Genomic DNA, 5,932 nt, shown 5'->3' on the forward strand with positions numbered 1-5,932 from the left:
TCCTCTACATCGGGGAAACCAAGCGGAGGCTCGGGGACCGCTTTGCAGAACACCTACGCTCGGTTCGCAATAAATAACTACACCTCCCAGTCGCAAACCATTTCAACTCCCCCTCCCATTCCTCAGATGACATGTCCATCCTGGGCCTCCTGCAGAGCCACAACGATGCCACCCGAAGGTTGCAGGAACAGCAACTCATATTCCGCTTGGGAACCCTGCAGCCCAATGGTATCAATGTGGATTTCACAAGCTTCAAAATCTCCCCTCCCCCTACCGCATCCCAAAACCAGTCCAGCTCGTCCCTGCCTCCCTAACCTGTCCTTCCTCCCACCTATCCCCTCCTCCCACCTCAAGCCCCACCCCCATCTCCTACCGACCAACCTCATCCCACCACCTTGTCCTGTCCGTCCTCCCTGGACTGACCTATCCCCTTCCTAACTCCCCACCTACACTCACCTTTACTGGCCCCATCCCCACCTCTTCGACCTGTTTGTTTCCTCTCCACCTATCCTCTCCTCTATCCATCTTCTATCCGCCTCCCACTCTCTCCCTATTTATTTCAGAACCCCCTTCCCCTCCCCCTTTTCTGATGAAGGGTCTCGGCCCGAAACGTCAGCCTTTTTGCTCCTATGATGCTGCTTGGCCTGCTGTGTTCATCCAGCCCTGCACCTTGTTGTCTAGCTATCTTCCTATTACCTTCAGCCTTATTTTCTTTTTTAAATCTCTCTCAGATCAGAAGCTGAGTGGCCCTAGTAGAACCTCAACTGGGTGTCACCGAGCAGGACATACTTGGGCAATTTTCCACATAGCCAGGCAGATACCAGTGTTGTAACTGTACTGGAACAGCCTGACTAGAGGAGTAGTAAGTTCTGGAGCACAAGTCTTCAGTACTGTTGATGGAATGTTATCAGGGCCTATAGCCTTTGCAGTTTCCAGTATTTCCAACCATTTCTTGATATCACACAGAGTGAATCGAATTGGCTGAAGACTGGTATCTGTAATGCTGGGGACCACTGGAGGAGGCCGAGAAGGATCATTCACTCGGCACTTCTGGCTGAAGATTCATGCAAATGTTTCAGCCTTATCTTTTGCTTTTCCATCATTGAGTATGGGGATATTTGTGGAGCCTCCTTCTCCAGTGAGTTGTTTAATTGTCCCCCACCATTCACAACTGGATGTGGCAGGACTGCAGAGCTTAGATCTGATCCGTTGTCTATGGGATCACTTTAGCTTAGCTCAATGTTAGGCATGTTGATAAAATATGTCTTTTTTCAGCATTTGTACAACCTGAGATTGGACATAAATTGAGATAGACAAACAGGAGGCTGGGAGAACACAGCAAACCAGGCAGCATCTGGAGGAAAGGAGCAGTCAATGTTTTGGGTATTACCCTTCTTCAGGACTAGATGTGGGGATAGGGGGAGCTGCACATAAAGGGAGGGGGAGGTAGCAGAATGGTGGTGATAGGTGGACACCAGTGGTAGGTATGACCTGGTTGGTCGATGGGAGGGATGAATCCAGTTGGTAGCTGGAATGGAAGGAAAGAGGTGGGGTTGTTAAGGGTGTCAGGGGATGGGTGGGAAGGTTATTTGAAATTGGAGAACTCAATGTTGAGTCCTCTGGGCTGTAGGGTGCCCAGGCGGAAGATAAGGTGCTGTTCTTCAAATTTGCATTCTGATTCACTGAGGCACTGGAGGAGGGCAAGAATGGATGTGTTGGAGGGGGGGGGGGTGGGGTGGGGGGGGCAGCTGAAATGGGCTGTGACTGGGAGGTTAGACTGGCCATTACAGGCCAGGCGAAGATGCTTGGCAAAATGGTCACTTAGTCTGTGTTTGCTCTCATTGATGTACAGAAGACCACATTGGGAGCACCAGATGCAATAGACTAGGTTGGAAGAGATGCAGATGAAGCCCTGTCTCACCTGAAAGGACTGTTTAGGCCCCTGGATGGAGATGAAGGAGGTGGTGTGTGGGCAGGTGTTACATCTTTTACAGTTACAAAGGAAGGTACCAGGCAGGTTGGAATGGTTGGTGGGGAGCGTGGCACGAACTAAGGAATGGCAAAGGGAATGGTCCTTGTGGAAGGCAGTGAGGGGTGAGGAGTAGAAGGAGTTGGCAGAAGTGTTTGAGAATGATACGTTGGATGCGAAGGCTGGTGGGGTGGTAAGTGAGGACAAGGGGGAACCCTATCTTTATATTTAGAGGTGGGGGGAGGTGGTTAAGAGCTGTGGAGCGGGGATTGGAGCAGGGGTGGTGGAGGGCTGTCTGGATGACAGAGGGGGGAAAAAGAGCATTGTTTGAAATAGGAGGACATCCAGAAGTGGAACGTCCCCTCATCAGAGCAGACGTGACGGAGATGGAGGAATTGGGAAAACAGGATGGAGTTATTGCAGGATACAGGTTGCGAGGAGGTGTAGTCTACATAGCTATGGGAGTCTGTGGGTTTATAGTAAATGTCAGCCTGTAATCTGTCACCAGAAATGGAAATAGAGAGATCAAGAAAGGGGAAGGAGGTGTCTGAGATAGACCAAGTGAATTTGAGGGAGGGGTGGAAGTTGTTAGCGAAGTTGCTGAACTGCTCCAGTTCAGCCTGGGTGCAGGATACAGCACCAATAGAGTCATCGATGTAACAGTGGAACAATTGGGGAACAGTACTGGTGTATTTACTGAAGAGGGACTGTTCGACATAACCTACAAACAGTCAGGCGTAGCTGGGGCCCATGCGAGTGCCCATGGCAACCCCCTGGATTTGGAGAAAGTGGGAAGAATTGAAGGAAAAGTTATTGAGGGTGAGGACTAGTTCAGCAAGGCAGAGATAACAGTTTAACATTTATACTCTGTAAATTGAACGAAGACATAATTCAGATTCTGTTCTATTTTTCAAGGGAGAGTCAGGTGAGAGATTATCTGCTGACATCACCAGCTTCGATCCTGTAATAATTTCCAGTCTTCCCATAATAACTGCATTTTGTAAGATCAGTTCCTGAGTTGCAATGAGTCTGTAAATCTCAGACAATGCCAGCATTGATTTATTAAGGTAAAACTCAGATTTCTGGCGCTTGGCCCCAGTGATAATGCGTGGTATGGGAGCAGGATCAACAGATAAGATGTGGTCAGAACACATTCCTTCAGTGTTAACTCTCAGCAACATAACAGCACTGAGAAAACAAAAGTGTAACCTGATCTCTTTGGCAAAGTTGGACAACCGAGAGATAGTTTGCAAACCAAGGGCTGTTTGGCATAAACGGAGGGAGGAATGAGGTTGCTACAGCATTCACAAAAAATAATTAGTCATTCTCAATTAAACATACTGATTCCACCTCTTCCCTGAGCACTGTCTCAAGCAAGAATGAAACTATCTTAAACCTTCACTCAGCCACAAATCTTTTCCAGAGTCAAAACCACCTACTTTCACCACTGGAGTATCACCCATCTCAGCATCTGACACAGCCTGATGAAGGGTCTAGGCCCAAAACGTCAGCCTCTCTGCTCCTATGATGCTGCTTGGCCTGCTGTGTTCATCAGCCCTGCACCTTGTTATCTGACACAGCCTCATGCTCGCACCTTCTCCTGAAACTGTCAGCAATGCTCCTGACTCAGGTTTCACACCCTAAGGGCATCCCAAAACCTTTGACAGGTAATGAGCTATTTCATTGTGCAGGCACCATTGCAACGCAAGGAACGTGGCGGGCAACTGGTGCACAGCAAGATCACACAAACCATAGTGAAATAATCCAGCCAGACAATCTCTTTGAGTTCGGGCCGTGACAGAACCCCACTGCTCTACTTTAGAAAATGCTCATAGAGACATACAGCATGGAAACTGACCCATCAGTCCAACTTGTCCTTGCCAGGTTTCCCAAAATAAACTAGTCTCACTTGCCTGCTTAGACAGAGCGAGGAATACAGATTACACTGCACAGGAGGTGCATAAAGCAAGATCAACTTTATTTGAAGTTAGAGATGTCCATTCATGTACCTGTCCAAATACATTTTAAATGTTGTAACTATACCTGCATCTATCGCTTTTCTCTGGAGTTCATTCCACATACAAACCACCCTCTGTGTGAAAAAGCTGCCCCTCAGGCCTTAAATCTTTCCCCTCTCACATTAAAAATTTGCTGTCTAGTTGTGAGCACCCCTACCCTAGGGAAACGACCTCTGCTATTCACATAATCTATGCCCCTCATGATTTTGTAAACATCTATAAAGCCACCCCTCAGCCACCGATGCTCCAATGACAAACGTCCCAGCCTATCCTTGTAACCCTCCAGTCCCAGCAACATCCTCATAAATCCTTTTTGCAGCCTTTCCAATTTAATAACGTCCTTCCTATAGCAAGGAAACCAAAATTGCATGCAGTATTCCAAAAGTGGCCTCACCAATGTCCTTACATCTGCAACGTGACGTTCCGACTCCTATACTCAATGGTATGAGCCATGAAGGCAAGCATGCCAAGCCCCTTCTTAACCACCCTGCCTACCTATGACGCCACTTTCAAGGAACTATGTACCTGAACCCCTAGGTCCCTCTGTTCGACAAAGGATTTGGGATACCCACCTGAGAGGGCAGATGGGACCCATTGTTTCATATGTTACTCGAAAGAAAGAAGGCCTAACAGTGCAGCACCCCCTCAGAACTGCATAGGGAGTGGACAGATGCAAGACAATTCAGAAAGCAAATACCTGGATACATTAGAAGACAATGAACAGGGAAGATAATAGGGACTGGATCTCTTTGATAGAGAGAAGACTGAAAGGAGACCTGCAGCGGTATTAAGATGAGCAATAAGTTGATACATGTCAAAACTGTTTCTGCTCCTGGGTGAGTCCCATACACAGAGGCATCATCACCACAAACGAAATAAGTTTTACTAAGGAGCCACTTCCCACAGAGAATTTTGAGATTGTGGAACTCCCATACCATGTAGGAGGCAAATAATGCTGGTCTGCTTATAGTTAGCTGCTTAAAGAAGATGGAATACAGGGAAAAAGGTAACTTGAACGAGATAGGAGTAGGGCATGGGTGAGACCACATCTCGAATTTTCTGAGGGAAAGTTGGACAATCTTGTTTCCTCTGGAGTTTAGGAAAGTGAGGGGTGACCCGATTGAAATGTATGAGATGCTAAACAGTCTTGACAAGGTGGATATGGAGAGGATCTTTCCTCTTGTGAACCAGTTCAGAACTTGGGGTTCTGAAGAAGAGTCACTTGACCCAAAGTGTCAGCTCTGATTTCTCCTCCACAGATGCTGCCAGGCCTGCTGAGCTTTTCCAGCAACTTCTGTTTTTGTTCCAGAACTAGGTGGGAGAGTTTTAAAATTCAGGGTTTGCCTTTTATAACGGAGAAATGTCTTGTTCTTTCCGAGGGTTGTATAACTTTGCAACTCTCTGCCTGAGAAAGCAGAGGAGACAGGGTCATTGGATATCTAGAAGCCCAAGGTGGAGACGTTCCTGTTAGGCAGGGCAATCACAGATTATTAGGAATAAGTGGGAATGTGGAATTTGAAATATAAAACAGACAAGCCATGATCTTGATTGACAGAGCAGACTCAAGGAGCTGAATGGCCTAGTTTCTAATTAAATATTCAAATGTAGCCTCTTGTGGAGTACAAATACTGGTATAAATCACTTTGATTGCTTTGTGTTGTATTTATATTTATATATATATAGGGTGGTTAAGAAAGTGTTTAGCACATTTACCTTCATTGCCCAGATCTTTGAGCATACGAGGTGGGACATCACGTTGAGGTTGTACAGGATGTTAGTGAGGCCTCTTCCGGAATACTTTGTACAGTTCTGGTTGCCTTGTTACAGGAAGGATGTTATTAAGCTGCAGTGAGTTCAGAAGAGATTTACTAGGATGTTTCTGGGAAGGCACGAGTGGCAACTTCTTTACACAGAGAGGGATTCGTGTGTGGAATGAAATTCCAGA

The sequence above is a fragment of the Rhincodon typus genome, chromosome 24 (genome assembly GCF_021869965.1).
Source record: "Rhincodon typus isolate 14 chromosome 24, sRhiTyp1.1, whole genome shotgun sequence".
In the NCBI taxonomy this organism is placed as follows: domain Eukaryota; kingdom Metazoa; phylum Chordata; class Chondrichthyes; order Orectolobiformes; family Rhincodontidae; genus Rhincodon; species Rhincodon typus.